The sequence below is a fragment of the Myotis daubentonii genome, chromosome 17, assembly GCF_963259705.1.
Source record: "Myotis daubentonii chromosome 17, mMyoDau2.1, whole genome shotgun sequence".
NCBI classification, from domain to species: domain Eukaryota; kingdom Metazoa; phylum Chordata; class Mammalia; order Chiroptera; family Vespertilionidae; genus Myotis; species Myotis daubentonii.
The window spans coordinates 35,066,317-35,087,384 of record NC_081856.1 but is presented as its reverse complement, the minus strand read 5'-3'; the positions used below and the strand labels follow the sequence as shown (position 1 = coordinate 35,087,384).

Sequence of the window (21,068 nt, the reverse complement as noted above, 5' to 3'; positions counted from 1 at the left end):
TTGAACACTCACTGTAGGTTAAAAAGCCACTTGTGTGTTTAGTGCTGTCAGCGTCATTCACACAAACTTCCTATTTTAGGGGCAAATATTTTGCACATCGCTATAAGAGCAAGAGCCGCAGTGCAGAGAAAGACCCAGATCTGACATCTCCTTTCTCTCCTCTACCTAGAGAACATAGAGCATGTTCAAGCAATTCTTTTTTCAACTCTTTTCTTTCTCTTCCTCAAATGGACTTTCAGTTGTCTTTGCAACGTTCCTTAATTCCCTTCAGTTCTTTGTTAATGTGCATATTTTTGCAAAGGAGAATGCGAATATTGCGATTTGAGAAAAGCAAAGTATTAAAATGACTGGAATAAAGAGGTTGAATGTCACAGTAACATTCTATTTGGATGAATTTGAATCAATGTAGAGGACCTGTACGTTTGGTGTAAAGTTATACAAAATATCAACCAGAACTATCAGTTTATGTCATTAATAGTACTGTAAAGAACCAATCCTGATTGCAATTGATTGTCTATCAATAGGATGGTTTAGATAAAAGAAAATTATTTATTCTGGAAAAAAAGTTTTACGTATTAATGGCTTGTAAAGTACTTTCCCCCTTTATGTCACAAATCTGTTTAAGAATCTAATGAAGGCATCATATTCTTTCCCCAGAGGGAACAAATATGTTCACTTAACATTTTATATTACATTTAAAAAATTAATGCGTTCCCTGAAATATAATGCCATGTTGACCTGTCCTCCCAACCAGCATTTTAATAGAATTTTAATAGAATTCAGAATAGGCATATTAAGTGTTCCAACTTTCAAGTAAAAGTATAAACTATGACTACGTAAAATGAATATATTTTTTCTTGGGAAAGCACAGAGGAAACCAAGTGTTATGAGTACACAAGCAAGGGTGGTGCCTGTACAAAATGAATTTTCGAAATTATTTGCAAGGGCGTCTAACATAAATTCTAGTTTGGGTCCCAGGAATCTAAATTTACTAGATATAGTAGAAACTGAAAATAGGCAAATCTTCTAAAATTGATACTAAAAGTTTTAGAATATGAATGGAATCATAGAGTGTTTTTATTTTGTGACTGGCTTACTTCCCTTAGAATAATATCCTCCTGGTTCATCCATGTTGTAGCATATGATAGGATTTCCGTCATTATTTAAGGCTGCATATTATTCTGTTGTATGTGTATACTACATTTTCTTTATCTACTATTTGTTGATGGACATTCGGGTTGCTTCAACCTCTTGGATATTGTGAATACTACTGTGATAAATACAGGTATGCAATTATCTTGTTGGCATTGTGCTTTGAGTACCCAGCAGTGAGAATGCTGGATCATATGAAAGTTCTATTCTTAATTTTCTGAGAGCTCTTCAGACTATTTTCTCTGTACCTCTTTACATTTCCACCAAGAGACCATATGGGTCCTAATCTTTCTGCATCTACACCAACACTTACTATTTCCTATTTTTTATAGTGTCCATGTTGGTGGGTATAATATGATACCTTCTTGGAGTTTTGATATGCATTCCCCCAATGATTTGTGCTGTTGAGCATTTTTATTTGTGCTTGTTGGCCATTTTAATATCATATTTGGAGAAACCTTAATCGAGTTATTTACCCATTTTCAAATCAGTTTATTTGTTTTGTTGAATTGTGGGAGTTCCTTATATAATCTGGATATTAACTCTAATGAATATACGGTTTGCAATTATTTTTTCCCATGCTGTAGGTGGGTAATTTTATTCTGTTTATTGCTTATTTAGATGTGCAGAAGTATCTCAATTCGGTGTAGTTATTTTTATCTATTTTAATTCTGTTACTCTGGTGTCATGTCTGAGAAATTATTGCCAAGACTAACCACGTGAAGTTTTCCCCATGTTTTCATGGAGTTTAATATATTCATTGTTACATTTAAATCAACCCAATTTGAGTTGATTTTTGTATTGGGGTAGGTAAAGATCCAATGTCATTATTTTCCATATGAAGATCTGGAACCATTTATTGAAGAGACTATATTTTCTGCAATGTATAGTCCTCTCACCCTTTTTGAAATTAAATTGGTCATGCATGAAAGGGTTTGTGAGCTATTTTTTTTTCATTGGTCTATAAATCTGGTTTTATATTCCAGTATCACATCATTTTAATTACTTTTGCTTTATAGTGTATTTTTAAATAAGGGAGTGTGACACCTTCAACTTTGTTCTTCTTGCTTTATTGTTTAGTTAGACAAGGTCCTTTGAGGTTGTTTTTACTATTTCTGCAAAATATGTCATTGTGATTTTAAGAAGGGATTGCACTGATTACACGGATTGCTTTGGATGGTATAAATATTTTAATATTTATTCTTCCAACTTATGAGCACAGGATATATTTCCATGTATTTATACCTTCTTTAATATATATATATATATATATATATATATATATATATATATATATATATATAAAATTTTCAGTGTACAAGTCTTTTACCTCCTTGGTTTAGTTTATTCCTAAGTATTGTATTTTTTTGATGTTAAGTAAATAATGTTTTTTTTTGTTATTGTTTTGTTTTCTATTTGCATTGGTCATTGTTAAATGTTTAATAATGAAACTGATTACTGATTCTATATCCTGCAACTTCGCTGAATTCATTTATTAATTTTAAGAATCTTTTCCATAGAATTTAGAGTGTTTTACATGTATGGTCATATTACCTTATTGACAGAGAAATTTAAATCTTCATTTCCAATTTGTATACTTTTTATTTTTTCTTGCCTGATTACTATGGCTAGAACTTGTAGCACCATGTTGAATAGTAGTGACAAGAATGGGTGTCTTTGTCTTGGTCCTGATCTTAAAGAAAAGCTTTCAGCCCTGACCAGTTTGGCTCAGTGGATAGAGTGTCGGCCTGTGGACTGAAGGGTCCCAGGTTCGATTCCAGTCAAGGGCATGTCCCTTGGTTATGGGCACATCCCCAGTGGGGGGTGTGAGGAGGCAGCAGATTGATGTTTCTCTTTCATCGATGTTTCTAGCTCTCTATCCCTCTCCCTTCCTCTCTGTAAAAAATCAATAAGATACATTTTTTTTTTTTACATATATTTTATTGATTTTTTACAGAGAGGAAGGGAGAGAGATAGAGAGTCAGAAACATCGATGAGAGAGAAACATCGATCAGCTGCCTCCTGCACATCTCCTACTGGGGATGTGCCCGCAACCCAGGAACATGCCCTTGACCGGAATCGAACCTGGGACCCTTCAGTCCGCAGGCCGACGCTCTATCCACTGAGCCAAACCGGTTTTGGCAATAAGATACATTTTTAAAAAAAAGAAAAGAAAAAAAAAAGCTTGCAGTCTTTCCCCATTGAGTATGACATTTGCTGTGGGTTTTATTATACACTAGTAGTCCTGCGCATGAACCCATACACCAGTAGCTCTCTGCGGGGCCTGGCCTCTGAGGCTGCTGCCCAGAGGCTCTCCATAGCCCAGAGGCGCATCTGCGGCTGGGCGTGGAATGCTTGCTTTGTTGCTGGGGCAACGATGCAAGTGTTCTGTGCCCGCTTGGCCAGAGGCCCATCCGTGGCTGGGTGCGGAACGCTTGGTGATGAAACAAGCGTTCCGCCAGGCTGCTCATGCTGCCTGCTCTCAGCGGCTACCTCCCCCCCCCCCCCCCCGGGACTGGGGGACCCTGGCAGGGCTGAGAGGACTCTGCCATCTTTGTGATGGAGTGATGGTGAATTTGTATATTACCCTTTTATTAGATAGGATGGCTTTTTTTTATTATGTTGAGATAGTTTCCTTTGAGTCCTAGGATGTTGACTATTGTAAATAGTTTTCCCTGCATCTGTTGAAATGATAATGTGATTTTTTTTTGTCCTTTATTTTGTTAATGTGATATATTAGACTGATTTTTTTTTTTTTTTTAATATTTTGAACCATCTTTGCATTCAAGTATAAATCCCACCTGGTCATGATGCATACATTTTAAAATTTATATTGAACTCAGGGTGACAGAATTTTATTTAGGATTTTGTGTCAGTATTCATCAGGGATATTATTCTATGTTTTCTTTTCTTGTTGTGTCTTTGATTTTGGTATAAAGTAATGCACTTCATAGAATAAATTTGGGAATGCCTCCACCTCTTTGCTCTTTGGAAGTTTGCAAAGAATTGACTATAGTTCTTCTTAAATGTTCAGTGGAATTCTCAGAGGAACTATCAGATCCTGCGTTTTTTTCTTTAAGGAGGTTTCCAATTACTGTTCAGTTCCTTCACTAGTTATAGGTCTGTTCAAATATTTTTCTTTTATTTTCACACGATACAGATTTGGTGGGGTGTAAGTTTCTTGGAGTTGATCCATTTCTTCCAGGTTATCCAATTTGTATACAATTGTTCATAGTAGTCTTTTATAACAATTTTTATTTCTGTGACGTTGTAATATTTCACTTCCATTTCTAATTTTAAATATTTGAATCTTTGGTCTATCTTTTCAAAATATTAACTCGAATTTGTTGATTTTTATTATAGAACATTTGTCATATTATTTTTTTTATTAATTAAAGGCTTTAAACCTGAAAACATAATTTTACAATCTGACAATTACTCAGTAGCATGCAAATTCTTCAGGCCAGAGAGGCATGTTTGTTTTTAACGAATTTACATATAAGTTCTTAATGAATTTATATATAATAAGTTCTTGACTAATTTACATATAGTAACTTCTCATATTTAATTTTAAAATGTATGTATAAATTGGCTTGCATAATTAATAATTTAAACAAAAAAGTAAACATAAGTAAAATTTAAACACTTTATTAATTTATGAGTCAATTCAAGGTTAGTGACTAGAGAGACATAGTCTTTAAAAAAATCTGAGGTCAAAAAATCTTTAGGAAGCAACCATGAACCTATGTACATTTGAAGATCAAGGGCTAAAATCCATTCTTCATAAATGCATTTCTTTACAAATAAACATTACAATATTAATAATTATAGAGAAACCATCAGAATGAGTTTTAAAATATGTTAACTCTTACAAGGCATCCCAGGGCCATATCTTAAGACATTTATTTTTTTATCATTTAAAAATTTTTTTATTGATTAAGGTATTACATATGTGTCCTTATCCCCTCATTGACCCCCCACCCCCACTCATGCCCTCACCGCCCTAGTGTCTGTGTCCATTGGTTAAGATATTTATTGTTGACACTATTACAGTTGTCCCCGTTTTGCCCCCTTTGCCCACCTCTACCCCACACCTCCTTCCCTTTGGCCATGTGCATATATTTTAATCTCGGGACTTTAAGAACATCATTTTTGCTTTAATTGGTTTTATGTCTCTTTTTTCATCTTCTTCATAATGGGCACAGTCTTCTTTCTCAGCAGACTTTATTCCACTGGTCCCTTCCAAGTTCTCATACCTGATAGCCATTTCTTCACCTGACACATCAGGCGCCACTGTTTCATCTTTAACTTCCTCCGCTTTGTTCTTAGCATTCATCAGAAGCATTAGTGTCGCAACTTCAGGGTTAAATCCTCTGAGTGACATTCTCCCATAAAGATCTTTACATAACAAGAACTCTGCTCTTCTATGAAACTTTTTCTTTTAGCTCTGGCAGATCCCAGTTCCAGTGCTCTTCGCTAATGATTTCTTCTTCTTCCTCTTCTAGTAGTTTCTTAGTTTCTGAGTCCAGTTCCCTTTTCATAAGCTTCACACACAGCAGATTCTTGGAAAACTTAGTCTGGCTTTGGGCCACCACACTGGCTCCTGCACAGCCCCATACTCTGCCACTTGAATTTGTTGATGTTATCTATTGTTTTTCTATTCTCTATTTTTTATTATTTTCTTCATTCTGCTGCCTTAGGTTTAGTTTGTTCCTTTTCCAGTTCCTGGAGGCATAGTAAGTTTAGGTTATTTATTGAGAGCTTTCTTTTTTAATGTAAGCATTACCAATATAAACTATCCTCTTAGTACTGCTTTCACTGCATCCCTTAAGTTTGTATGTTAATCAAAATGTGGTAGTATATCAATTAAAATAACTTCAAAAAAATACACTACATAAGCCCTGACCAGTGTTGCTTAGTTCTTAAATTGTCGGCCCATGCACAGAAGGGCCATGGGTTTGATTCCCAGTCAAGGACACATACCTGGGAATCCCAGTATGAGTGAGTATGGGAGGCAACCGATCAATGTGTCTCTTTCAACGCAATGTTTCTCCCCTACTCCCTTCTCTCTCTCTCTTAAAAAAAAATACACCATCACTTCACTCTTTATTATTCCTCTACATTTCTACATACTAATAAAATTTAACCTTGAGTAAATTACATACTAAAATTTTATTAAATGAATGAATCAAGCATCCCATTACTCAAGTATTAATACATACATAAATACACTCACTTGTGCCACATTCCCAGAGTTCCTGGTGTCCTATATTCTGTCAAAGACTGAAGCTTCTTGAGTCCCTTTCAAAACAGCTTGTTGTATCATTATTCATTCTTGCCAATCAACATAAACAACGAGGTCTCTCAGTTTCCTGGATAAAGACTGTCCATAAATAAATGAAAGCCTTTCACTCTCTATTGAAGTATCTGAGAAATACACAATTTTGTCTCTAATGTTAAAAAAAATGAGAATACTACTATTTCACAGTTGCCTCCAGAGAGTTTCATACAGGTATCAGGTTTTTGTCCTCTATGTTTTAAATTCAATTTTGTAGACAAGATCTCACTTATTTACTCAAGAGAATAGAGACAAAAGTAAACAACTGATTCAAGGTTAAAGCCAATTTTCACTTGATGAACTGTGCCTCGGGAGGTTACTATTTCTTTGGAAGATACAATGAATACCCAGTCTTTGAAAATACAGAGTGTCCCCAAAACATGTATATACACTTTACAAGCTGATAGCTCAATTTTGAAAATGAAATATATTTTTAATAAACACTGCCTTTATAATTATTTAAAGTGTGTGTATACATGTTTTGGGGACACTCTCTATACAGAGACAAACTATCTTTAATCCTCTAAAGCAGTGGTTCTCAACCTGTGGGTCGCGACCCCTTTGGTGGTCAAACGACCCTTTCACAGGGGTCGCCTAAGACCACCGGAAAACACATATATAATTACATATTGTTTTTGTGATTAATCACTATGCTTTCATTATGTTCAATTTGTAACAATGAAATTGGGGATCACCACAACATGCGGAACTGTATTAAAGGGTTGCGGCATTAGGAAGGTTGAGAACCACTGCTCTAAAGATATGTTTCTTTATATAATTCAAGGTTACCTGGCATTCAAGTTAAATTTCAACACCTTTTAATTAGAATTCTGTTGTTATGGCTCTGAGGAACCTACATTTTACCTAACCATATCATATATTTTTAATGCAGGTATTATCTTGCACTTTAAAAACACTGTTGCAAAGTGCAAGATAAAGATTTATTCTAGGTTGGAATTGCATGGGTGCAGTCTAATTTCCTAGTGGTGGAAATGTTTTTGGTTAAAGAGGGATGTCTCCCTGCAGTTTCACATGGAATTCCAGTGTTGGTGGGAAAGGATTCTTTACTCTGACCCTGGTTGTAAGGCATCCTCTATTTCTCCTTTTACCAAGGGAAAACTTTCTAGGCCTGGCCAGCTAATCAATAAGCCTGGAAAAGAGTGTTAGCTCTTTTCTCATCACATTGCTTAAAAACTAGTCTATTAAGTCAATAGCTATGCTCTAACTTATTTCATTAACAAATTTTCCTCTGTTGTTTTTTTTAAATTGTAATTTTATAAAATAAATTTGAATAGTGTGGTTATGAAAACACCAAATCATTTGAATTAAACCTAGTTGGATATATTTATATCTACACTTCAAAAGAAATCAGCAAAGTATTATTCCATTAAGAAAACCTGGAGAATTTCCTATAAGCTGTGATTTTATGTGCATATCTTAAACTCAAATGCTTGTTTTCATCAATTAATTATAAATTACTTAAAAATTTCCCAATGAAACACTAAATTCAGTCCCAAATTAATTCATTGATGTAACAAATATGTCACTGATTATCTTTTAGGATCATGGAATTTTTCTAGACATTGGGGATCAAAGTAGGGAAATAAAATTTCAATTCTCAGAGCACAGTGGAGACAATAAACGATATATATATATAGATATAGATGTAGATTAGATAGATATAGATATAGATATAGATGATATAGATATAGATATAGATATAGATAGATATAGATATATAGATAGATAGATAGATATATCAGAAAGTATTATGGGAAAAAAGAAAATAAGGGACAATAAGAAAACTATGCGTGGCCAGGGTGCAGTCACTTTGCAACGGAGGCTGCTAGTGTATCTATGCAGCTCAAGGTATGCTTTTGTGACGGTCATTTGAGGATTAACATGGAGGTTGAGTGAGTTAGCCATGTGGATATTTGGGGGATGAGCCCTGCAGACTGAGGTAACAGGGTAAAGGTCTAAGGTGGGAGTTCAGCTAGAATCCAAATACAGCCAGGAGACCACCCTACCCAGAGTTCAGTGAGCATAAAACAGAGTAGAAAACAAGGTCTGAAAGGATGATGGATCCTGAGAGGCACTGTAGGTACTTCATTATAAGGACTTGGGGAAGCCTTCCCACTGAGCAAAGACCTGACAACCAGAGGGTCGGTCTGGCTGCTGGGAGTTACAGTAACTATTGTAACAAATTCTGTATCATAAGTTTGCTCACAGATTTATTATATAGTTTACAACTTTGTATTTTAAATGAAAAGCTTTCAATATTATTATGACACATAAAGTTTTTAAAAATCTAAGTTCTACTGAGAGAAGTAGAAATTTTTTTAACATCATTTTAAAATATTGTAATTTAATAAATAATATTCCAGGCAAGATAATAAATGCAGACAGCATAAGAATGACATATGCTTTTGAGTGAACTCTCAGCATTTTTAAGTACCGTTTTCCTCTCTACTAGACTATCCTCTGTGTTTGAAGTAATTATCAAAGTCAGACTTTATTTTGGGGGATGTGAAAAGAAAGCAAAGTCTTCACTGAGATATATGAACTTGTATAAAGCATTGCTACAATTGAAACAATACCATATTAACTCAATGAATAGTGATTAAATGAAGTTCATAGGAAGAGTGTTTTTATTGCCTATCTATATATATAAAAGGCTAATATGCAAAGTGTCCCCTCGGGATTTTGAGCGGGAGACCAGGAATTTGATTGCTCGCTATGACGTGCGCTGACCACCAGGGGGTGGAGTAGAACATGATGGGCGACCAGCAGCAGCAGCAGGGCACTGAGGGAGGGAGAGAAAGAGGAGGTAGGGAGGCAGGGAGGTGGGAAACCTAATCAGCCCTGATCGCCAGCCAGGCATTTATTTATATATATATAAATAACCTTGACTTTGAATTCATGAATAACTTTCTGGACTTTTCCCCTAATCTGGGTTGTAGTGGATCAGTGACTCATATTGCTTTGTATCAGTTGTATGGAATTGTTAAGTGAGTCAATATCTGCTTTAAAGAATGATTTCTGCAAAATATACATAATAAGGATGAAATATCCAGTTTTACTATTTTTTAAATGTAAGATAATCTAATACGTTACTTTTTTTTAGTTCAGGTTTCTTTGAATACACTTTTTCCAAACCAATGCCTTTCTAGTGCTATTTGTTCACTACCCTAGAGTCCCTTTCTTCTAGTTATTGTCATTCTTCTGGCCTTCCAAGCCTCAGTAGAAGTAGTGCCTTATGGAAGTCATGGCCAAACAGGTCATCTAAAAGCATTCCCTCCTCTTTGATCACACAGCTCCTCTTTGTTCACACAGTTTTTCACCCAGAGTATTTAATTGCATTTGTACTCATTTGTTAAGATTTTGTTTGTAATACCTTAAAGCATCTTTGCCCATTATGCTCTAAGCTCTATCCATGTGCGCTTTGTTCAGCACTAATAATTCCTAGCTTTTACTGGGTACTCAGTATATGAATAAAATAATTGATCGTTATTCAAATCTCTGTTTACGCCCACACGTATATATAAATTCAAACTAAAGAACCGTCATTGGGATATAAATGCATATATCAGTGTAATGTACTACAAGGAGTGGGAGAAGGGGGTCAATGAGTGGGGGGGAGATGACATCTGTGATTCTCTCAACAATAGAGATAAACTTTTAAAAAAAAACAAAAACAACACATACAAAAATAAAATAAATGAACATATCCTTGGGTGAGAATTTTTTAAAAATCTTACCTTTTCAGGGAGCAATATATAGAAATATTTTGCAAATACTAAAGGTGCCTAAAATAACCAATAGAAACTGGATAGTAAACATTTCATATATTTTTTAAAAATATATTTTTATTGATTTCAGAGAGGAAGGGAGAGAGAAATAGAAACATCGATGAGAGGGGAATCATTGATCAGCTGCCTCCTGCATGCCCCCTACTGGGGACTGAGCCCACAACCCAGGCATGTGACCTGACAGGGAATCGAACTGTGATCTCCTGGTTCACAGGTTGACGTTCAACCACTGAGCCACACCAACTGGGCAAATATTTAATATTTTAATGGTACTTCATGACAACCTTGTCCACCTTTTAGCATTGTGAAAATTAGTGTGCTCTCTAAAAGCAAAACCCTGGTTAAAGGAACCAAATGCAAGTATGATACCTTCATAACCAAAGCCATTTTACAGGAGTGAAAATTACTTCTTCACTTAATCATGTTATGACAAAATCCATTATGATGATGGATACACCCAAGGACATTATTAATATTGAAACAAAATTTTAAAAAAACTAAGTTGTTTCAAGTTTGTCTCAGAGTTTCCTTAGTATAATTGTGGGTAATATAAGAAAAATAGATTTTATATGAAGATAGATATAGATTTCATTAAAAAAAAAACCTGTATATTAGCATTATGATTAATGAGCATTACTATTTTAATGGAAAAACAAATTACTAGGGACAGTGATTAATAGTAAAGTACTTATAATAATTAAACTACGGCTCTGACATTGATAGACTAATATAAGCTTCTTTGCATAAGGAACTGAGAAAGCTTTATGTGTAGCAGAAAGTAAGGGTATGAAGGGCTTGTAAGTTATATGTCTGCTTGGGCACACAATTAATTTTGTTGATTTGTTATTTTGCTTAGTATATTCATAAATGATGAGGTAAAGAAACATTATATAGCTCTGCCAACATGGCTCAGCATCAACCTATGAACCAGAAGGACTCGGTTCGACTCCTGGTCAGGACACATGCCCAGGTTGTGGGCTCAATCCCCAGTATGGGGCATGCAAGAGGCAGCCGATCAATGATTCTCATATTGCTGTTTCTCTCTCTCTCTCTCACTTCCTCTCTAAAATCAATTAAAAAATTATATAAAAATTTTATATAATATTTTAATACTTTATATAGTATGTTCAAAAGAACCCCAATGATTTCAGTTAAAAACATGTATGTGGAATTTCATTGTAAATTATAAGATTTTTTAAAATTTATTTTTTATTTTTAATAAGGATCATTAATAAAATTTATGAATATTTGTGAGGATACACCAAAAATCATTTAAGGAGTCTTATCAAAAACTAAATGCTCCCTCCTTTCTGCTACCATAGCCCTCTGTAAACTATTTTATTATACAAATTTTTTTCTAATAATAGTGCTTGAAAGAAATAATGCTATATTTTTATTATAGCATAATATTTGGCATCTGTTGGATTAATTAATGAATAAATGAAAGCTAGTTACAAAGTAGCTAAAGTAATTAAATCACAAATACCTTACTACAATGAGATAGTTCTATAAAAATGCAGGCCATTCCTATACATTGTCATTAGTTTGAATGCTTTGTGGTTCATCCTCTTTTATTTTCCCCTGTTTTCTCTCTTTATTGAGTGAGGAGTACTACATGTCAGGCCTTTGGCTAAAGGTGGTAGTAGTGGCAGGAAGGTTTTCAAACATAAATCTAAAAATACAGTATTTGAAGAAATGACTTCTGAGGTGTATCTTAAATAATGAAGAGTTCCCTCAGGATGAAAATGGTGAGTAAAGAAGTTCAAATGGCATGAAGGAGAAAATAATGCATGTGCTACTTTATAGAAAACAGGAGAATTTGGGTGTATCTGGGAAATAGTAAAATAGAAGGAAATGAGATTGGTAACACACACTGGTTAGGGTGTCATATCCTAGTATATAGTGCTAAGGGAATGAGGCTTTATTAATTTTTATGTGTAATCAAAAAATTTCTCAGAGGAGTGGAAAAAAAATTTTTTTTTTCCCATCCTACAGTCTCTATTACTAGTGACTAAATAGCTGGCATGAAACACCTCCTCTATGTAGTATACTCCCTATTCTTAATATTTAGTCAGAGTTAAAAATGTGTCATAAAAATATTAGGGCTTTTTTTTCCTACTTTCGCCTTTCTCTTTCATAAGACTTTAGAAAGTCAGCAATTATCAATATCAGTATATTGTTAGTTAAATTATACTTCCAAATTTTTATGCTTAGAAAAGAAATTAGAATATCTGCATGAAAAAAATATATATTAACAGAGTCTATGGGTTTGAGACTCAATTAACCAAGATATAATCCTAAATATAATTTTTGTTACAAAGAGCATTTATTTCCTACGAATGAGGTTACATTTTACTAGAGGAGATTTTCCTCATTCCTATCTATAGACTACCCTTTACTCCTTAAATCAGGAATAGATCTTAAAATAAATGAAAAAATGTTAAATAGTACCTATCATTATCTCATGCAGTCAAGTTACATAAAACTATTGTAATCCAAGTTTTATATTAGCATTGATTATGTTGTATGTTTGTAATATCAATCATTTCAAAGAATGCCTTACTTCTTCCAGGACGGTTCTGCCCTTTTCTGACTCTGAACTTGCCACATTATATTTCCTAATCCTGAACAGCTGCCTAACCCTCATTCTCATGACAACCTATCCTTAAGATTCAGTCCATGAATCTCCTCTAGTAGAAAAATTGATATTTTAAACACAATTCAGTTATATTGCTTTCCTCTATATTACCATATATGTCTATGTCTGTTTCAACCCCTTCTTTGAATAGAGTTGGATCTTAATGTATTTCTGTATTACTGGGTGGGTGGGGGAGTGGAGTCCCTCATCCTGGATTGAGAGAGGGCACAGGCCAGGCCAAGGGACCCCACTGGTGCACGATCGGGGTTGGAGAGGGACACAGGAGGGCTGAGGGCATGTCCGGCCCTTTCACTCAGTCCTGATTGGCCCGACCCGAGCAGCAAGCTAATCTACCGGTTGGAGTGTCTGTCCCCTGGTGGTCAGTGCACATCATAGCGAGCAGTTGAGTGGCCTTAGCGTATCATTAGCATAGTATGCTTTGATTGGTTGAAGAGACAACCAGACACTTAGCATATTAGGCTTTTATTATATAGGCTGTTTGGGGTTAATTCAATGTAAAAAATAAAAGAGGACTGAAAGATAAAATGAGAGAGCCATTATGTAGCAATTGGGACCACATAGATAAAAAGCAATACACATAGAATTGTACACTTGAAACCTATATAAGTTTATTAACCAATGTCACCTCAATAAATTTAATGGAAAAACAATCCAACTCAAATTACCCCATGGGTAAAAATTTAAAGAATGTAGTTTTTCTCTTCATAACTGAAAAATCCAGGTGAATATTTAGCATCATCCTCTTGGCTTTGCTTTAGGGTATAACATGTCCACAGAGCGAGAGAGTCACCTGCAAATTCCACCCCTTCCAAGCAGATCCAGGTTTATAGGTACTTAAAATTTGGAAGAGGGACATCTCTCCCTGAATATATAACAATCTCCACAAAAGAGATTGTTCCTACTTATATATCTCATCCTGGACCAATCACTTTATAAAGGGATAATTATTTTGAGTGGCCACCCTACTTAAAATGCCTCATTTTTGGTCTCCACTTTCACCCCCATTAGAATCACATAGATATATTTAGGGAAGGGGGTAGTTCTAGAAATGATAAATCAATGTTAGAGATAAAATAATATGTAGCCACCATGTAAGTAGACTTGTGGTTCCATTGACCTCAAATGCTAAATCCTGTCTTTAGCACTTGCTAGCTGTTATAGACAGAAGGTTCCTTAAGTGCATTGTACCTCAGTTTCCTTTTTATAAAATACATTAAGAATAATACCCAGAAATAGTGTTTATCCTAAGATGATGAAGTTATCGGGGATAATGCAGCTATACCACTCAACATGATAGAATAGCAAATATTTTTGAGGGATTATTATTTGTGAACTGACAGTAATGCAATTCTGAATCTTAAGCATTTCATAGTCTGGTCCTTTGATCCCTGAATATTTTTTAATGCGGCATTAATTTATCGGGTTTGAAATAGGGATTTGGGCTAAATGCTCTCTGGGGATACAGAGGAAGGAGAGAAAGGGAGAGGGAGAAATTCGTTTCATCTGAAATTGGAGCCAGCCCAGCTCTTACGAGTTTTACATGTTGTGCCTCTAAAGACTTTATTTGGAAGCCGAATTCCACAGCTAAAATGTATTTTGTAACCTACTGCTGCGCTAAGGTGTCATCTTTATAGTTCTAGATAAATCACAAATGGTCCACCTAAAACAAAACAGGACTTGCAGCAAGTGTGCTGCACTTGTTACAGAGGACTGAGCAAAGAGCACAGGTAAGGGATGTCATACATCGCGTTGCTCCAGGAAAGCAATTTATAGTCTCTACTCTACTGAGCATATTTCAGCTGTGTCACTTTTATAGAGAGAAGACAACATTGTTGTATTATAATGCCATTAGCTGTATCAAATGTCACATGGTTAAAGACCTGAGGATGCATAGCTTCTTTTTCACTCTAAAAGCATCTTATTTCTTTCACAAGTATAATCAGAACACTGACAGATAATATAGCAATTTATGAACTGTAGACAAAAAGGAAAGCATAAAAGCACAATCATATTAGGATTCCAGCTATGCTTATCTTGTTATCTCAGTCAGAGAGAAGATGTTTATGTACAGAGAATGTTAACTGTTTTCAAAAGATCATTTTTAAATATTTTAAATGGGAATTTAATAGTGTGTGTCTGTGTGTAGAATACAGTCACGGTTCTGGGGGAAAAAAAAAAAAAGCCTGGCACTTTCCCAAACATTTGTAGAAATATAATCTCTAATATCCATCTCTTTTTTGTGATTCTCAATTGCTGAATTTTGAAAGAAAATCTACTTTTTCTGATCATTCTCTACAAAGTAATTGTTAATGTTTGCATGAGAAAAAAAAATGACATCTGGAAGTGTCAAAGCCTATGAATAACATGAAAATTTTCAGTAAACTTGGAAAAATAAGTTATTTTATTTTTTTTATTTTGATTACAGGTGTCCAAACAACTGTATTTCCACAGAATTTATTCACTAATTTTAGATTGTTGACATTATTACAGATGCTCCGCAAGTCCCCCCAGCCTTCTCCATATTGTTGTCTGTACCCATGCATATATGTTCTTTGCTAATCTCTTTCAGTCTCCCCTAAACACCTCCCCTCTGAGATCTGTTAGTCTGGTCCATGTATCCATACTTCTGGTTCTATTTCGTTCATTAGATTCCACATATAAGTGAGATCATATGGTATTTGTCTTTCTCTGACTGGTTTAGCATAATAATCCCCAGGTCCACCCATGCTATATTGCAAAGGGTAAGAGTGTCTTCCTTTTTTTTTTTTTTAATAGTTGTGTAGTTTGTCTTCCTGGTGTTGAGTTATGTAAGTTCTTTATGTACTTTGGAATTTAACCCCTTATCGGATGTATCATTGGTGAATATATTCTCCCATATAGTGGATTTCCATTTTATTTGGTTGTTTCTTTTGTTGTGCAGAAGCTTTTCAGTTTAGATTTTTTTATTCATTTTTAAAATCAAGATGGGCTTTTAATTGACCATTTTCCTTGTAATTTTTTATCACCTTTAAACATTATCAAACAAAATAAGACTCTTTTGACCCATATTTTAAAATTAGCCTTAAAAAGGCTCCATGGCAGTCTGAGGGAGAGAAGAGAGACGTTCAGGACTGTAAAGTGGGCTTGGTACATGCTAAACTCAGAACTCTTAGGCAAATAGAAGAACAGAAAGAATATGGTCATGTACCATGTTTTGTAGTTGAGATTATGAAAAGAAGAAATGTGATTCCAACCTGAGGAAAACACTTGTTGGGATTAGCAGATAATTTTAATAAAGCCATTGTGGCCATTGTGACTATGCTGAAGTATGTAAAGAAAGATGTAGGTTGTAGTTGATATTATGGCTAAAGGAATAGCAGCAAAATGACTGGAGAAGCGAAAGGAGAGGGCTTTGAAGAGTAGATAACATTCTTCAAGAAGTAGATTGATGGGCAGTTCTTGTACTACATAGATTGGCACCTTATTTATGCTAATTAGTGAATTTTAAAATGGCCTAAGATATTCCTAAATTGGTATTTATTTTTATTCCTTGCACCCTTACAGATTTCATTCCCTAGAAACTCTTATGGACATATGTTTCTCCTAAACTAGATTATGATTCTGTGACACAAGGGATGATGTGAAACTTAATGTTTATGAGTCTTAATATGAAACATGTTACCCATAATGCTTTCTCTACCTCGTTCCTCACTTCCTATGAGTCTTTCTGAGCAGAATTGCTTATGTATTTCTACTGGTCTGTTCAAGGCAATTTAAACTTTCCCCCTTGCTCAGCATTCTTCCGCGTCTGCCCACTGTCCTACTCCAAAGCCACTTCCATATTTCCAGGTATTTGTTACCGAGCAGTCCACTTTGGAGTTCTGAAATCTGCATTAGTTTCCTATGGCTTCTGTAATAAATCACAAAGAAAAAATAGCAGCTTAACACAAAATAATTATTTCACCATTTACATGTCACAAGTCCAAATGGGGTGTCACTGACCTAAAATCAAGAGCTGAATTTCCTCTGGAAATTTTAGGGGGAAATTCACTCTCTTGCCTTTTCTAGCTTCTAGTGGCTACCCACATTCTTGAGACATAAACCCTCCCCACCTTTAAAGGCAGCGACAACTGGATGCATCCTCCTTACCTCACATCACGAAAACTCTGACTTTCCTCCACATTTAAAGACCGTTCTGATTACACTGGGCCCATTTGCAGTCAAATGCTCTACCACTGAGCTATACCCCCAACACTGGGCCCATTTGAATAGTCCAGTATATTCTCCCTAATTTAACATTAGCTGATTAGCAACTTTAATTCCATCTGACACTATAGAAAAAAGAAATGAATAATATAGTCCTAAAGAATCATTTATGTGTTGCTGGTATTAATCTAAATTGATAGAAGCACTTGGTAGACAATTTGCCTTACATGTTTGTTTGAGATTTGTCTCCCTCTGATTTGTCAATTCCATTTTGAGGTTTATAGTAAGCATCACTTTACACATGTGCATTAGGACGCATGTATAAAGACATTCAAAGCGTCTTTTAAAATTTTATCATTTCTTTACAAGAAAACACTAAAAATAACCCCAATATACTCTAGTGTATAAGTACACTGTCCAGTTGGAATCCTACAGTTGCCTTTATAAGCACAGATGAATATTAGAGTAACTATAGAACATAAGTGACAAGGTACAGAATATTACATGTAGTAAAATGTAAGTATATAAAGAAAATAAAATATCTAAGGGTATTGCATATTTTATAAAAGCAACCAAAAAGAAACAGTAAACACAAAATCACTGTTTTATATAACTCTTTCTAATAAAACTTTTTAATCATAGATTTCCTGTCATCATAAAATTAGTTCTTCATTGTTCCACCTAAATATTTTAATAAAAATTTATATTTAATATTTTATGAAGCTTTTGAATAACCTATCATGGATTTAAAGTTTTTGTAATGTTCTTAGTATATTATTAAAATCTAATTTAAAGTAGTAAAATACTGGCTCAGTTAAAACTGAATCTGATCAGTAGCAACTCCAGGTATTTAGATTTAGTAGATTTAACGTAAATTGTGCTATTAACATATTTGGGACATATATATATATATATATATATATATATATATCATGAATGTTAATACATTATTCAAAATTAGAACTATAAAAAGCTTACAGAAGAGTTACCATTTTAAAATACATATACATGTATAAAGATTAAAATCCATTAAGCATTTTAGGCAGAAAGCAGAAAATGGCTGTGTAGGTAAAAATCATGAATAGATATTAAATATTCTTATTTGAGAGTTTTTACCTTTAAGTAAGAGAGAGAAAAAAATATATTAATGCCAGAATAATAAAAAGGTATATGTTCACATTGGTAATCTATTAAATCATTTACTGAATTTAACACATTTTAAACACTATTGAAGGAAATAAGTTCCAATAACATATATAAATACATGGTTTGGTTAAAAATTGATAACACACAATTTTGAACAGTTAAAACAAGTTTTCTATATAATATGGTATATTATAGAATGTAGGAAATATTTAAGGTATTCTGCTTACCTGTAAAGAATGTGTACAAAATCAATGAATTTCAAGTTATTTTTAGCCATGGGCTTCTGTGAAATTAATTTTGATGTAAAGATGAAATATAGAGAGAGAGCTTGTCTGAGTGAAGTGAGGATGGAGATGGGAGAGTCATTTCCAACCCAATACACATCCTGTATTCCCACTGCATCATCAAATCCCCTTAGTTAAAGATTCATGTTTGTGGTTCATCCAGGAAAATTTTAACATCACTAGATTAATTCATAGACTAAAAGACAAGCCCTTTAAGTTTAGAAAATTAGTATTCATAATATCCCTAATCTTCCCATTCACAAAATGAAAATGGTTTTGAAATGTAATTTATATATTGGGCAAATTATAATTTCCAAAATATAGGCAAAAATTGTGTTGCAGAATTTACCAGGCAACCAGAAAACCTACAACGGGTACTCAGAAGATTCAGGAAAAAAAAGAAACCTTTATTCAAAGCAGCGCTGCTGGCTCAGGGGATTCAAGATCCAAAGCATGAACCCCCCCCCATACAATGAGATTATTCCTTATATATATTCCTAAATTCTTTGTTTCCTAACTTCCAGGCTTTTGTGGCCGGCTCTTGGCAGCCCTACCCAAGTTAGTTAGGATGGGGAAGTAAGATTATAGCTGAAGGCCTGGCCTGGGTATGTGCAGTGACCTCCCCTCTGGCACAGCGGTTAAATTCTTGGTTTGTGGCCCTTGTAAACGGAGTATTTAGGAAAACAGGCTATTGCCTAAGGAAGGGACAGTGACTTAATTAAAGGCTGACAAGAATGTGCATTAGGATACTGGTTACTGGCACAGATTCAGATTGCTAGCCCCCTCCCTCCCCCCAGGTTGCCCCCTATATTCCTCCTCAATTGGACTCAAAATACAAAGCTTCCCCAAATCCTTTATCCAATGAGTTTGCCGTAAGAGTTAACACTATTTTTTTTTTTTTTTTGGCTTATAACATTGTTCCTTTGATAGAAATCAAATACCCCCGAAAGTTAACACATTGTTACCATTATTCATCATTCTCTAGGGTGAATTAGTTAATAAAAAGTATTTTGAAAAGTTAGCTTTGGATGACCTTTTTAGGAAAGTGAAATATCTGGATCCAGGAGTTAGGACAACCTAAGCAGGGCATATTACCAGAAACAGTTTCCAATTGTTCTTACAAGCTTTGGCCTTGGGTCATACAGATAGATATGTGTTCATTTTCCTGATACAACCACTTACTATGTGACTTTAGAAAAGCCACCTGAACTTTCCAGACCACATTGTCTTCATCTGTAAAAGGGGGTAATTGTAGCTATTTCACAGGCTATCGTAAAGATAGAAAAAGCACTAAGAACAATTCATATCTATTAATAAGTAGCAAATATAGATACTATAGGGTCACATTGCAAGGAAGGAAAGAATGTGAAATTAGGGAAGAAAATGGAAATACAAACCTAATTAACTCCAAATCAGGAGGCAAGAGATGTAGCTCCATTAACAGCTCTCTGTAAACTATTATGTAGATAATTTTAACCTCTTTGCATCTCATTTGTAGAAGGAAGGAGAAATATAATGGGCGGATAATGATTTTAAGTGTCCTTTAATTTCAAATGTTCAGTGATTTTCATAATTGTGTCCTGTACTTGCCCTACCTACTACAACCTGAAAATAACTTTTCACATAGTGAATTTCAATGCCTAAGAAGTAGCTTTCTCCAGAAGGTATTTTAATCTTAAAAGAGTTGATGGGCTGGATGGTAGGCTATAGAGCAAGAAGGTCTTTCAGAATCTAGACTGTTTAAATATCACACTGGTGAATGTGAAGAAAATAAAGATTATTATGGCCACATTTTTAAATTCTTATGTTAGCAGGATTCAAAACACATATAAGGGGGGAAATTTTATTTTAGAAACACTTTGTAGTCCTCTCGTCAGTAATTTCTCATTCAGTCTAATTGGAGGAAGTAGTTGTAATAAAGCAAAAGAAAAGAAGAAAAGCTCTTTCTGTAGGTTCCCACTGCCTTAAAATTACAGGACAATCCCATTAAGTAGTAATGGAAATGGAGATGACTTCCTCTTGTAGTCCTGATTGTATTCCTGTTAGGTCATTTGCATACTGTTCTTTGATTGGATTGCTGGTGGGGCTGAGAGGTCTCAGAATGCTTTCCTAATGCATTCTCATCTAATTCTACTGCTGTGACTGAGGAGAAATCATTTCCTGAACTTAATAATAGGATCTTCATATGAGCATATAAACCTCCTTTAGATTTCAGATGAGTATGGGAAGTGTAAACTCTTCGGATGTTGACTCAAAGCTGCATAATTTTTAAAAGCTTCAAATATACTTTCCTTGTTATGTCATGGAATACTAATAACTTTTTAACAGTTCTGAACGTGATAAGCCAATACATTTACAGTAATGGTTGGTAGCTAATGAAACAATGGACATCAGAAATAGCATAACAATTTCTGGCTAATATATACTCGCCAGTTTTTTCTTCTCTACTTTCTCGTCTAGTAACTTTTATATTATTTGAGGATATGTAATTGTAA

General features: G+C 34.5%; 1 pseudogene; it reads right to left on the bottom strand.

The window, feature by feature from the left end:
• Positions 1-5,275: 5,275 nt before the first annotated feature.
• Positions 5,276-9,904, bottom strand: LOC132220135 (M-phase phosphoprotein 6-like; annotated as a pseudogene).
• Between the last annotated feature and the right edge of the window lie 11,164 nt (positions 9,905-21,068).